Genomic DNA, 15321 nt, shown 5'->3' with positions numbered 1-15321 from the left:
ATTAGATATGAAAATTTACCATTTTGGTTGAGTGATCTCTTTCCTTCCTGTGCTAGAACTATTGGTCTAGACTTCTGATTTCACTGGTTAGGGAACTCCCAGGCAGGGAGCTCCTTCTGCCAGCGAACGTATGCTTGTCTTCAGTAATTTCTGTTGGGGGAAAGAGGGGTCAAGAAGTTGTGATTTACCCAGGCTTAATCAAAAGGTCATAGACTTAGAGCAGGAAGGGACCTTAAAGACTAAGAAGTCCAACTTTTTCATTCTAAAAAAATGAAATGGAGCCCAACATCACACAGTTAACACAATTTGAACCCCATTGGCACAGTGGATAGAGCACTGGACTTGGAATCAGGAAAGTCATCCTCATGCGTTCGAATCCAGCCACAGACACTTACTAGTTGTTTGGCCCTGGCCAGGTTACTTCATTGTGTTTGCTTCAGTTTCCTCATCTGTAAAATGAGCTGGAGAAGGAAATGGCAAACCATTCCAGAACCTTTGCCAAGAAAACCCCATGGGGGTCATGGACACAATGGAAATGACTCAGCAATAACAACCACATCAATCTCTGACTCCACATGTGGCACTCATGAGGTACGTGGTTCAAAACTCAGAAGCAAATTAAGTGGCCAAAAAAGCTGTCATCAAGCTCAGGGGCTTTAGTCCCAAGGAAACCACTTGAGTCACCATTCAGAGCCAAGTCATTCTGAATTTAGACATGATTCCAGAACCTTGATAACATTCAGTTAGTGAGAGAAAGGACTGCTTAGGAAGTGCATGCAGGGAAAAGAACACTGGACATGGGGGTGAGAAAACCTGGGTTAGCGGCTCAGGGCTCCCATTTACTGGCTGTGTGACAATAGGAAGGCCCCTCTGGCTCCCTTGCTCTCCAGTAGCTGTGGCAAAGTGCATGATTTATTTGTCATGTACTATTTAAATGTGAGTTAGCACTCTTATTAGGCACAATGGTACCAAGAAGTGACAGCTCACAGCATCCCCAGCAAGGAAAACTGGGGAAAACTATCAAAATTCACAAAAGTGTAGGGGAGTTTAGTGGAGGTGCAAACAACCCTATAGGCTTCCATAGCCCCAGAAGTCATTATCATATTACAGTGTACTTAGCAAGTAATGCTCATAAGATGATGAAAAAGATAGGCATTTATGATTTGTATATTTTGTTTGAATAGGAGAGATTAGGATCCTGGCCCGTAGTGGGCTCTCTGTTCTCTATCCAAGAACTCAAGGAATCTGGCAGTAAAGTTATGTAAAAAATGTCCTTCAGTTGATCAGTACTTATTAAGCACTGTGTCCCAAAGTGCACTGCACACAGAAAGTGCTTAATGGATGTTCCTTGGATTCGAACATGAACATGTAAACAATCTTGAGGTTCTGCCGCCATTTTCTTTTCTCTAATTAAAAAAAAAATACCTTTTATTTTAAATTATAATTATTTCTGGACCTTGCTTTCCCTGTCCTCCCCTGCATTCAATCATTCCTTGTAACAAAGAAAAACAATTAGGCAAAAATGGCCAACATAGTGACCAGTCATGGGGAGAGAGTCGTACAGAAGCAACAGCTAGAGTGCCAGGATTGGCCAATGGACTGCGCCACAGAACAACCTGAAGAGGAATAATGTGAAATTAGACTGAAAATGGAGGCTGGAATCAGATTATAAAGAGAATTCAATATTGTGTTTTATCACTGTGGCAATAAAGAACCATAGAAGGTGCTGGTATCCGAGTTGCCTACATGGTCAGACTCATGCTTTAGGAAGATTATTTTAGCACTTTCTGTAGAGAATGAATTGTGTGAGAGAGAGCCTGGAAGCTGGGGGTCTTCTTAGGAGGATGTTGCCCTAATAGTCTGACTGGAGGAGGGGAGGGTTTGAGGCAGATTAGTGAGTGGAGAATGAGGCAGAGTGAATGGAGAGAAGGTGGATGGGACAGCTGGTATGGCAATTGATTGGCTATGGGGATGGAGAGGGAAGGAGAAGACCAATGTATGAGGCACCTGGAAGCATGGATATGGCCTCACCAGAGACAGAGACATTAGGAGGAGAGATGGATTAACAACGTGAGAAGATCATGAGTTCAGTTTTGGAAGTGATGAGTTTGAGATACTCATAGGACATCTGGTTGGAGATGTCTAATGTTGCTGGCTGGTGATGCTCAGGTGCTCAAGAGACACTGGAGTTGGATATAGGGCTAAGAGCCATTGTAGTCACTGAACTCTTGGGAGCTGATGAGTGCTTTGCCAGTCTGGGATAGTTTAAACAATGAATCTTGTTAAGGGATGTATTATTCTAATTCACTTTGCATATTTCCATTGGGCTGGAGCAGTGACCATATTTTATGTAATCGTAACTTCAAATAGTGCGTGCAGCTACTTCATGAGATTCATTATTTGCACTAATGGGACCTACTAGCTCTAGTCCTCTCTCTCTATCTATATTTATATAGTTTATAAATAGTCTCTGTTTTTTTTGTCTCTCTCTTTCGACTATATAACTACATATAAAGTCTACATATAGTATAACCTATATTTATATAAATGATATATAGATGCTCTGTGTGTGTGTGCATATATATATATATATATACATACATACACATATACATATGTATGTGTATGTATAAACATTTCTTTAGAGACTTAGAGAGAGAGTGAGAGACAGACAGAGACAGAGAAAATGAGAGAGAATTCAGGACCTGGTAGTCTTCTTGGAGGTCAGGAAATGTTCACTCCTCTCTCTTGGTGCCCTCATTCTTTTGTAGGCTGAGAGCAGGTTTGACATTTAGATCTTTCCCAAAGTTGTTTGCTTTTTCTTCCTTTTCTTTGCCATCTGAAAGGGTCTGAAAAGCCCAGTCTCTCCCAGCTTCCTCCAAAAAACAAAAAATCCTCTTTCATTCAGACCCAGGGATGGATTCCTAAGCAAGTGCCTTCCTATTTTTGAGCTCTGCGAGTCAGACGCTAACAAGCTGATAATCGTCCATTGAGGTACCCTACTTTATTTGCTCAGGATTTTCCATTGTTGCTTTTGAATTTGGGAGGTTGGGGAATTGCAGGTTGCCAAGGGAGCACATACAATAGCAGGGACCTTGACCTTAAAGAGACAGAAACCTCATTTTCTTGCACTGCTTGAGTTCTGTTGCTTGTTAAAATGAAGTAGCTGCTTCCCCCCATGCCCCACTCCTGTCTTAGTTTCATCCTCTTCTGTGATTGGATGTTTACCAGGTCCCTAAATGGTCTAGTGTTGGGAGTTAGAGAATCTTGGGGTTTGGACTTGAATTCACACAAACCACTAAGGTCTGGGTTTGCAAGCATTACCAGGACATTTGCTGGACCTAAGGAAGAAGGCTCTTCGTGCAGTAGAGAAAGGAGTGGATTGGCTCATGCTGGGGCATTGCCCTGAGAGCAAAGGAACATTTCTGAACAAATGAAAATCTTCTTGATTTTTTTTCAAGTGGGTGCCAAAGATGTCTCCAAAGACAAGAGAAGAAGGCATTCTTGGAGGTGCCAGATTTCTGAGAAGTCAGGGAAGCCTAGTGGTTTGAAGGGATTTCTGTCCTTAGTATTATTAAAATAAGCTCGGAAGAGCTAGTGTAGGGAGGGGAAAGAGTGTTAAATTTAACTAAAGATGTGAAATTAGAACCTCAGTTCTGGCAATTATCAACTGTATCTCCTACCATTTTATCTTCTGGGCTTTAGTTTTTTTATCTATAAAATGGGATTAGTGTACACAATTAATAAATTCTCTGGGTCTTATATCTAGAGCTGGAAGAAATTTTAGAGAACATTTATCCCAATTTCTCTCATTTTACAAATAAAGAAACTATATCTCTAGGAGAGAGGGTGACCTGCCCAGTGTTAGGTAGGTGATACGCAATGTTTTGGCTCCCAAACCAATGGTCTTGCCACTGTGTCTTCTGGATCTCTCTAGAAATTGTCTGGTCGAGCCTCCTCATTTTATAGATGGCCCAGAAAGGTGAGTGGAAGAGGCAGGATTTGCCCACAGGTCCCATGATTCTGGATTTATACTTTAGCTCCAGAGCCTTTGATAGATACTAGGCTTTCCCAAAGCCACAGAATGGTGGCTGCATTTGATCACAAAGTTCATTAGGAAAAGAGTTCCTGAGACCTGGCCATATACCCGAATGAATGAGTGATATCTAAATCAAAAAGAATTTATTCAGTGTTTGCTATGGTGCCAAGCTCTAGGAGTAAGAATACAGAAGCGAGTCTTCAAGGAGCCTATGTTCTAATTGAAGGAAGATAACACATAGTTACCAGAGACATGAGTTTTGGGGAGTTGCTAGGATCCATTTGGATCCGTAGGGTAGTGTCTTAACCCAACCTTTCCCCAAGGAAATGGTATTTCTTTCAATAAGCTAATTTGAGAGAAAACCTAGGACCAAATAACTTTAGGCAGCTTTGTAAAGAACAAAATACAATGAAGTACTCATGGTTGGCCGCAAAAATCCCAAATACTTGAGACTAGCTGGCTTTTGACATTTTCTTTTTAAATGGAAGTAGCATTCCTTTACAGAATCTCAGAGCTGAAAGGGACCTGAGAGGCTATCTGCACCAACTCTTAGCAGCATAAAAATGCCCTCTGGCTTGTGCCCAGTAAGTCATCATTTAGCTCTTCTTTGGATATCCCCATCTTACTCCCCCACCCCCCAACTCACTACTGCTTTAGGCAGCTTGCTCCACTTTTGGCTAACTTCACTGTTAGGAAGTTTTTCCTTATGTCAAAAAAAGAGGAATTTTTTCTTTATATATATATCTAATAAACATATTTATTTACCTATATCATATATATTTATATATAAACATGTTTATTTATTATTGTCACTGTTCGGTCATTTTCAGTAATGTCTGACTCTTTGTGACCCCATTTGGGGTTTTCTTGGCAGAGATACTGAAGTGGTTGGCCATTTCCTTCTCCAACTCATTTTACAGATGAGGAGACTGAGGCAAACAAAATTAAGTGAGTTGTCTGGGGTCACACAGCTAGTAAGTGTCTGAGGCTAGATTTGAACTCATGAAGATGAGGTGCTTTATCTGCTTTAGCTGCCCAAATGTATATATATATATATATATATATATATATATATATATATATATATATATATATATATATATATATATATATATATATATATATATATATATATATATATATATATATATATATATATATATATATATATATAGATGCCTCTTTGTAAATTTGCCCTCGTTTTGACCTCTGGGTCCTAGCAGAACAACTTAATCCCTCTTCCTCAAGACAGCTATCATATTCTCCTTAAATCTTTTCTTCCCTGGGTTATATATTCCTAGTTCTCATATGAATAAGCATCATCTCTCCATCTTGGTCATTGCCTTTTGGATACTTGTCTATGTCTGTCCTAAAATGTGGCACTGAGAACCAAACACGGTGCTCTAGATGTGGCTTGACTCCGCTTAATTTTGTAAAAATTCACGTTTCTTTCAGTAGTTAAAGTTTTCAGGGTGTTTTCTTTGCAAGGACCCTATGAGCTAGATAGCATAAATTTCACTGTTCTCATTTCATAGATGAGAAAACTGAGCCTCTGAGGCTAAGTGACTTGCTCACAAAGACAAAAATAGTAAGAATTTCAACCTTGTCCCTGCTGCATCTCAGTGTAGCATATAGTACAATTGAGGTCTAATTTCCCATCTACTTTAGGGAGCCTTGAGGGAATGGTATAGTGGAAAGAACCCTAGCTTTGGAGGTAGAGAACCCAGGACTGAATCTGAACACTAGCCATTTATTAATTTTGTGACTTAACATCTTTCCTCTTTTCCTCCATCCTGGTTCCCCTCTTCCCCCCAACTCCACTCCACTCCAGGCTGCGTCTCTTCCCCCATCCCCAGTTTCCTTTCCTACTATATGAAAGAGACAGATCAGATTCTTTCCAAGGTTTTTTTTAACTCTAGATCCATAGTTCTATGATGCATTCTGCCTGAAATGCTCTCCTTCACTTCATTAAAAGAGTGATCATAATTTAGAAGTGAAATCTGTTCACAGGGCACCAAGCCAGAACTTGGCAGCTCTGATTTTGAGTCACCTCTGGATCTGCTATCTGATTTGCTAGGAGACACTGATAGTCACTGAAATCTGTATTTGATTATCGTCATACCATTAAATGGAAATATAATCATAAAATATTAGAGCAAGAAGGAAGCTTAGGGGTCATCTAGTCCTATTTTGTTATTTTTCAGATGAGGAAACTGAGGTTCAGAGAGAGGAAATGTTGCTCCATAGCTAGTTCTTGGCAGAAGAACTAAGGGGATGGGGGAGGCTGGAGGCCCTGAAGAAGTTCTCCTTTGGGCTACAGTTACTGTGTGTCACCGGGTAGTCATTATTTTTACTAAATAGCTACTAAATGTGTTTCTTTTTTTCCCCTCCTACACTGTTGGAGTGACCTCTAAATTCTTCAGCTCTTTTCTATACTGTGTTAGCCTCCTCACAATTCTGGCACAAGTACTACCAGCTACCTCCAAATTTCAGTGCCCTGGATCAAAGCTCTGATTGCCTTGTCCTAGTTACAACTCTGCAGTTACATACAAGATTATAACAAATGCTGCTCAGTGAAGAAAGCCATTTATCATCTGGAAAATGGAAGCATTTCTGGATGGGAGGTGTGGTTTGACCAGGTTAAAGTCACCATACAAGTTTTAAATTTAGAACAAATCTTAAAGACTAGATAAGGAATCGAGTTTATATTATTCATGTTCTTGGAATCCTTGGAAGTTCAAAGGTGTTAGGAGGCTTATAAAATGACTCAGAATGTGTCTTGGCCTTGAAGTAGCTCTTACAAAACAAAATTTTGATGAATTTAGTGTAAATAGCATTAGCAGTAAATAGATTCCGTTCCTCTTAGTAATCCACATGGGTTTGGGAATGAAAGGAAAAATCCTCAGGGGAAAAAATGTGTTTTGGGTTTAGTAAAATGCAAACCATCAGAAAAAAAAATGGTTCCAGACACCAGCTGAACCCGAACTCCTGTCATATTTACCCATTTTTCCTTAAGACCAGCAAGGCTGATTTATTATCCACAGTCTAGTTGAAGTAGGTCATAAATCCTAGATTATTGTCAATAAGATGAAAACCATTGGGTTGAAAAATGGTCAATATAGCATTTCTGGCGGCGTTTAAGTGAATCACATGGGTTTCTTGGCTGTTCTGATGCAATGCAGAATCTGGATGTGGATGTGAAGGACTGTGAGCTCAGCCTTCGTCCCACTTACTCTATGAAGCCTCTCCTTAGCTCTCCTCCCTTCCCTCTCTCCACCTGCCATTTCTTCACTGGAAATTGAAATATGTAATTGTCTGGGTCCTCTCCTTTGCCTTCATATATGGATGGGTGTAGACATGTGCTGTCTCCCCAGTTAGAATGTAAGGTCCTGGAAGGTAAGAACTATTTCCTTTATGTCTTTGTACTGCCCCCTTGTCCCTCAGCACCCAACACAGTGCCTGGCTTGTAGTTGGTACTTAATAAAGGTTTATTGATTAATACATTGGACCTTGTATCATACTCAGTTGTGTATTTTGACTCTCTCCATTTAGTCTGTAAAGTTCTTGAGAACAGCGATTGTATCATAGAACAAACAAGTCAACCAGCCTAGTGATAAAACTTTCAGATCAGCTCCAGAATTCATATGTACAAGATGGGATGCCCATGTTCCTTTTCTTATACAGTCACTGAGACTCATAAAGCAGTGAAACCTCTGAAGCTGAGATGCAACAAAGTATGGATCGATTCTGAGATGCTTGTGCTAATTTTGGTCTAATGATGAACACCAAGAAAACACAGGTGCTCCATCAGCCAGTACCACACCATCCGTATGTGGAACCATCAGTTTCAGCAAATAGAGGAGTTTTGAATGCTATGGATAAGTCCACTTGCCTTGGTGGTGTACGTTCCAGGGATGTACACACTGATAATGAGGTTGATACATGCATTGCCAGAGCTAGCTCAGTGTTTGGGAGGCTTTAAAGGAAAATATGGGAGAGAATGGGTATTAGGCTGCCTACCAAACTGAAGGTCTACAAAGCCATTGTGCTGACCTCATTGTTGTATGCCTGTGAAACCTAGACAGTCTACCAGTGCCATGCCAGGAAATTGAATCGCTTCCATTTGAACTATCTTAGAAAGATTCTGAGGATCACCTGGAAGGATAAGATACGAGACACTGAGGTTTTTCTTGAACTAAACCTCCAGGCATTCAAACTCTACTACAGAGAGTGCAACTCCGATGGGCTGACCACATTGTTTTGAAAGCCAAGCATACACTTACCAAAAAGACTGTTTTATGGAGAACTCACAGGTCTCTCTTAAGAACTTTGGAATTGATTATGTGACATGGGAGACACTGGCACAGGACTGCTCAGCATGTCGAGCCCTTATTGAAGAAGGGGCTGTGCTCTCTGAGCAAAGTAGAATTGAAGTAACTCAAAAGAAACTTGAGATGTTCAAATTTAGAGAATCCACCCCAAATGGTTACATGGACTGTTTGTGCCCAGCCTGTGGTAGAGCATTCTGAGCCACAGTTGGACACACTGTGACCTGACTCTAACATAGTGATGTCATCTTGGTCCTCTTTAAGAACGAAGGACAACCACCATCAACCACCATAAAGGTTTGTTTTGTTGATTTTTGAACTGAACTGTAATGAATCTGCTTAAGATTCTCTTGGCATCCATTATTTATATACAAGACTCTGGGCATGAATCCTATTAAATGATAAGACTTTCAGAAGCCTTTTTCTTCCAAAATTCTCCAAATTCATTGGATTTCAAAAGTGTTAAGGGGCTCATAAAATGACTCAAAATGCATTCTGGCCTTGAAATAGATCTTTTAAGAAAATTTTTGATGAATTTAGTGTAAACACTAGTTTACACTAGTGTTTGAATTTAGTGTAAGCACCAGTGAAACTTTGTTGTTCAGTTGTTTCAATTGTTTCCTACTTTTTGTGACCCTATTTGGGGTTTTCTTGGCAAAGATACTGGAATGGTTTGTCATTTCCTTCTCCAGCTTATTTTACAGATGAGAAAACTGAAGCCAACAGACTAAAGTGACTTGTCCAGGGTCACACAGCTAGTAAGTGTCTGAGGCCAGATATGAAGTTAGGAAGATGAGTCTTCCTGACTTCAGGCACTGTGTTCTATCCACTGAGTCACCTAGATGCCTTTAGTGAAATGCATAATATCAGAAAAAAACAATGGTTCCAGACACCAGCTGAACCCAAAGTCTTGGGTGACTTCAAATTAAGGTTGATTATGACTCAAAGGCTTCCTCTCTCTTGGGCTTTAAGTCTATATGAGTAAATTCAATTAAATAAACATGGATCAGGCACTTTCTTTGTGCTCATCACTTGCCAGGTGGTGGGAATTATAAACAAAAACCTTCCCTGCCCTCAAGGAGGTTATATTTCTCTTAGGATTCTTGTAGTTGGCTGGTTCTTTACAAAGATGGAAATTGATTTTTGCCTTCAAAGTTCAATGACTAGAAATATTAATGGTAGAAATATATATATTTTCCTCATATCATCCACACTCACTTTTCTGAGGTTTTGAGTTTGGCATGTGGTATCAGGATGTTGCCAGTTTTTCAAATATATGAGAAGTAAAAAATTTGCTCACTAAAATTATGACTTGCTCACTCAGTTACTAACCAAGTAATTCTGTGAATAGCTGGTGACCTTCTAGGACATAGACTCTCAAGTAAATTGAAGAGGTAGCTAAGTCTTCAGAAGTCTCACCAGATACTTGTGTCATTTTCCAGGTATTGAACCAAGGCTTGGACATCTTTTGAGCACATGTGTGGAACACCAAGGGAATAATTTTCTGGACCACATTGTATTATGTGATATTCTGAGGAACCAGTAATAGCAATAGCTAAAGTTTGCAAAACATTTTACAAATATAATCTTATCAAACCCTCACAACAATCCTGGGAGTTTGGAGCTATAGCAACCTCCATTTTACGGGAGAGAAAACTGAGGCAGACAAAAGTTAAGTGACTTGCCCAGGGTCATACAGCTAGTAAGTATGTAAGACTGGATTTGAACTCAGTTCTGCCTGACTCTGGGTCTCGCACTCTATCCACTGCACCAGCTAACTGCCCGTTTCCTTAAAAATGTTTGTTCTTAATGTTAGATATTATAACAAGACACTAGCTTAATAAGGGACTTGACTTGGGTGTGAAGGGAGAGTGGGAAGTTGTGGAGATATGAATGAAAGGTCTAGCTGGGCTGAAATTTTCCCATCCGGATCATTTTACTTAATCTTTTTTAAAGCTTACAAAGCACTTTATTTTTAAAAATTTTTTAAAAATTAATTTATTTGTTTTCAGTTTTCAGCAATCACTTCCATAAGTCTTTTTGTTCCTCACTTTCCTCAACTGTAGAAGTGAGCACTGCTAGCTCACCTGGCATGCGGTGGAGAATTAATAGTTGTGGTTCCATATGTCAAGAGTTCAGGCTGATATTTGTTATGACCTACATAGGCCAGCCGTTCGCTCAGTCAACAAGCAGTTATTAAACACCTACTGTGTGCCAGGAACTGTGATAAGCCCTGGGGCTATCAAGAGAAGCCAAAACATGGCCCTTGCTTTCAAGGAGCTCCCCTTCCAAAGAGGGAGACAATGTGCAAATAATAATCAATAGTCATTAATATTGATTAAATGCCTACTGTGTGCCAGGCATTGTGCTAAGCACTGGGGCTACGATTATGAAAAAGATACTCCTTGCTCTCACGGAGCTTATAATCTAGCGAGGAAAGAGAGCTGAAAAGTGTGGTTTGTGTGTGCGTGTGTGTGTGAGTAGAGGTCATACTCTCTTGACCACTATGGTCTTTGAGGAGAGTTGGCTCCTTTAAGTGGTTGCTACAAATGTTTCTATCACCAATTTCACTTCTGGGTATGGCACAGCTAGCGGACAAGACCCAGGGAGTTGGCAGTGGGCAGAACCTATCCATGTGCATTGCCAGGACTGGGCCCTCCCTCATTGGCATGTTCCCTGTTGCAGAAATTTTGCCTCTATCTGTATGGGTGCCTGTGCTCTCCCGTGCTGTGCAATGTAAGTTTCTTTCTTATTTTTTATTTTTTAATTTATTTAAGTTTTCAACATTCATTTCCACAAAATTTTGAGTTCTAAATTTTCTCCCCATCTCTCTCCTCCCCCGACCCCAAAATGCTGAGCATTCTCTTTACCCTTCTGCCAGTCTGCCCTCCCTTCTAACATCCCTCCCCTCCCTTATCCCCATCTTCTTTTTTGTCCTGTAGGGCAAGATAAATTTCTATACCCCATTACCTGTATTTCTTATTTCTCAGTTGTATGCAGGAACAATACTCAACATCTGTTCCTAAAACTTTGAGTTCCAAATTCTCTTTCTTCCTCCCTCCCCACCCATCCTCACTGAGAAGGCAATCAATCCAATAGAGGCTATGTATGTGTAGTTTTGCTAAAGACTTCCATAATAGTCATGTTGTAAAAGACTAACTATATTTCCCTCCATCCTATCCTGCCCCTTTTCTTCTATTCTCTCTTTTGACCTTGTCCCTCCCCAAGAGTGTTTACTTCTAATTGCTCCTTCCTCCCATTTGCCCTCCCTTCCATCATCCCCCCCCCAGCTTATCCCCTTCTCCCCTACTTTCCTGTATTGTAAGATAGGTTTTCATACCAAATTGAGTGTGCATATCATTCCTTCCTTGAGCCAAATGTGATGAGAGTAAGCTTCACTTTTTCCCTCTCACCTTCCCCCTTTTCCCCTCCATTGAAAAGGCTTTTTCTTGCCTCTTTTATGAGAGATGATTTGCCCCATTCCATTTCTCCCTTTCTCTTCCCAACATATTCCTCTCCGACCCCTTAATTTTATTTTTTTGGATATGATCCCTTCCTATTCAACTTACCCTGTGCTCTGTCTGTCTCTATATAAATGCGTGTGCGCGTGCGCGCATGTGTGTGTGTGTGTGTGTGTGTGTGTGTGTGTGTGTGTGTGTGTGTGTATAATCCCACCAACTACCCAGATACTGAGAAAAGTTTCAAGAGTTACAAATATTATCTTTCCATGTAGAAATGTAAACAGTTCAACTTTAGTAAGTGCCTTATGATTTCTCTTTCCTGTTTACCTTTTCATGCTTCTTTTGATTCTTGTGTTTGAAGGTCAAATTTTCTTTTCAGCTCTGGTCTTTTCATCAAGAAAGCTTGAAAGTCCTCTATTTCATTGAATGACTGTTTTTCCCCCTGAAGTATTATGCTCAGTTTTGCTGGGTAGGTGATTTTTGGTTTTAATCCTACTTCCTTTGACTTGTGGAATGTTATATTTCACACCCTTCAATCCGTTAACGTAGAAGATGCTAGATCTTGTGTTATCCTGATTGTACTTCTGCAATACTCGAATTGTTTCTTTCTAGCTGCTTGCAATATTTTCTCCTTGACCTGGTAACTCTGAAATTTGGCTATAATATTCCTAGGAGTTTCACTTTTTGGATCTCTTTCAGGAGGTGATTGATAGATACTTTCAATATTTATTTTACCCTCTGGTTCTAGAATATCAGGGCAGTTTTCCTTGATAATTTCTTGAAAGATGATGCCTAGGCTCTTTTTTTGATCATGATTTTTAGGTAGTCCCATAATTTTTAAATTATCTCTCCTGGATCTATTTTCCAGGTCAGTTGTTTTTCCAATGAGATATTTCACATTATCTTCCATTTTTTCATTCTTTTGGTTTTGTTATGTGATTTCTTGGTTTCTCATAAAGTCATTAGCTTCCATCTGTTCCATTCTAATTTTAAAAGAACTATTTTCTTCAGTGAGCTTTTGAACCTCCTTTTCCATTTGGCTAATTCTGCTCTTTAAAGCATTCTTCCCCTCATTGGCTTTTTAAACCTCTTTTTGCAATTGAGTTAGCCTATTTTTAAAGGTGTTATTTTCTTCAGCATTTTTTTGGATCTCCTTTAGCAAGCTATTGACTTGCTTTTCATGATTTTCTTTCGTCTCTCTCATTTCTCTTCCCAATTTTTCCTTCACCTCTCTTACTTGATTTTCAAAATCCTTTTTGAGCTCTTCCATGGCCTGAGACCATTAAATATTTATTTGGGATGTTTGGGATACAGAAGCCTTGACTTTTATATCTTTCCCTGATGGTAAGCATTGTTTTTCCTCATCTGAAAGGGTAGGAGAAGATACCTGTTCACCAAGAAAGTAACCTTCTATAGTCTTATTTTTTTCCCCTTTTTTGGACATTTTCCCAACCAGTTACTTGAGTATTGGGTCCTTTGTCAAGTGTAGGGTATATTTTGGGGACCCGTAAGATCTCAGTTCCTCTAAGGTGGCACGATCAAGCCTGCACACTTGTCTGAGAGCAACCAGAAACTTTTGTGCCCAGAATCTGTAAGTAGTAGAATTTCCTCTCTACCACTGCCTTGCCTTCAGTTCTGCCAAGCCAGCACTAGGGGCTGAGATTCAGATCAGCTGCTCAATTCCCCCAGGGGTTTTACGATGAGGCCTCCAACAATGGATGTCAGCTGCTGCCTGCTGTGGGAGATGCTGCCACCCACTGAGGCCTCTGCCACAGCTGTCTGGGGCTGGAGCTATGGGGGGGACCCTGCTCCCTTCTCAGTGAGTTGAAAAAGCCCTTTCACTGACCTTTGGCACCTGTGGGTTGAGGGATCTGTGAATCCCACTGCTGCCACTGGGGATTCTACCCCCAAGGCCTTCTCTGGTCCTCCTCCCTGCTCTGTGTGGTCAAGGTTGGGCTTGTCTCTGCTCTGCATCCAGTGTGACAGACCTTTCCTGTCAGTCTTTCAGGTCACCCTGGGCTGTAAATCTCCACTCTGTCGTTCTGTGGCTTCTGCTGCTCTAGAATTTGTTGAGAATCATTCTTTACAGGTATTTTATGGGTTTGGGGGGAAGAGCTAGAGTATGTGTGTCTTTCTACTTTGCCATCTTGGCTCCACCCCTGCGATGTAAGTTTCTTGAAAGGAGGTACTAGTTTTGCTTTTGACCTTGTGTCTGCTGCCTGGCATGATGCCTGATGCGTAGTAAGTGCTAAATAAATGCTTATTGATTAATTATGGAAAACAGTAGAAAGAGAGTTGAAATTGGAATGAGAGAACCCGGGCTCCCATTCTGATCTCTGCCTTACTATCTCTGCAAATTTGGGCAATGACCTTGTAGTCCTCAGTTTTCTCAAGTATAAAATGAAGGGACTAGATAAGGTCACCTCAGAATCCTTTCTGTGACTGTTAGTATTGCAGGACTAGCTCCTTGCATCTCAGTTTGACTAGCTATGGAATGAGTTTTCTGTGTTTGATTAGGTCAGGGGTGATGGCGTAAGGAGTCATTGTTTTGATTTTTTTCTTGCTTACTTGTCCTTTAGTGAGTCAACAAGCATTAATTAGGCACCTACTATGTCCTACTCACTGTGCTAAGCCGCTGCTCTCAGGAACTCACTGCCTATTCCTGCGACCTAATTTTTAGAGAGGTGCCTGCAATCCTGAGAGATCAGACACTTGTTACCTTAGGCAAATCACTTCATTTCCTGTGCTTCGGTTTCCTCATCCATAAAATGGATGCTTTAATTTGATATCTTTTGAGGTCCCTTTGTAGATCTGTGAACCTAGGATGCTAGGATGTGTCAGAGGCAGAATTTAAACCCAGGTCTTCTTGGCTCCAGGACTGACACTCTATGTAATACTGAATTGTATGAGAGTAGCTATTGTTTCATTCTTTGTATTTATGTTCACAATGCCTAGTAGAGTACTTGGCATATAGTAGGTGCTTAATAAATGCTCCTTGACCAATTGTGTGGTTATACCCCATCAGGGACAATGACCAATGCCTTCAGAAAAATGATTGTGAGGGAGGGGGACAGTAGAATTAGGGACCCCTTTCTTTGTGCCCCATTTACCAGTTTTTTATCATCGACAAAAACTGCCATTCTTGATTTCCTCAGCAGGGTGTGCTCCAGCACCAGAGACAGCAGCCCGGAGTCAATTTAGGGAAACAAGCACATTTTTGGTTAATGTTTGTTTTTTAGGCGAAGGAGGAAAGCTGTTAGGAAAAACAAACAGCTCATCAGGCATTGCGACAAAGGCATTTGATGGGGAAGGCAAATCATGTCTTCAAGGACAGAAAGAACAAATCTCTAAAATTATGGAAACATCAGGAAAAATAACTTGCCTGTGTATGTGTGGGAGAGTTTTATAGGGAGGGAGGGAGGAAAAGCAGCAGCAGGAGAGGAAAAAGGGAAATGAAAATAGAGAATAATTTAAAGAGACACCAACTGATTAG

At 40.5% G+C, this 15321-nt stretch overlaps 1 protein-coding gene across 4 annotated transcripts in view; it reads left to right on the top strand.

Moving 5' to 3' along the window:
* NR1D2 (nuclear receptor subfamily 1 group D member 2) overlaps positions 1–15321 on the top strand; it is a 138068-nt gene that overhangs the window by 54323 nt on the left and 68424 nt on the right. The window lies entirely within an intron of this gene.

Source organism: Notamacropus eugenii, chromosome 3, assembly GCF_028372415.1.
Source record: "Notamacropus eugenii isolate mMacEug1 chromosome 3, mMacEug1.pri_v2, whole genome shotgun sequence".
In the NCBI taxonomy this organism is placed as follows: domain Eukaryota; kingdom Metazoa; phylum Chordata; class Mammalia; order Diprotodontia; family Macropodidae; genus Notamacropus; species Notamacropus eugenii.
Note: the sequence above shows the minus strand (reverse complement) of the source record. Positions and strands in the feature narration are given on the sequence as shown.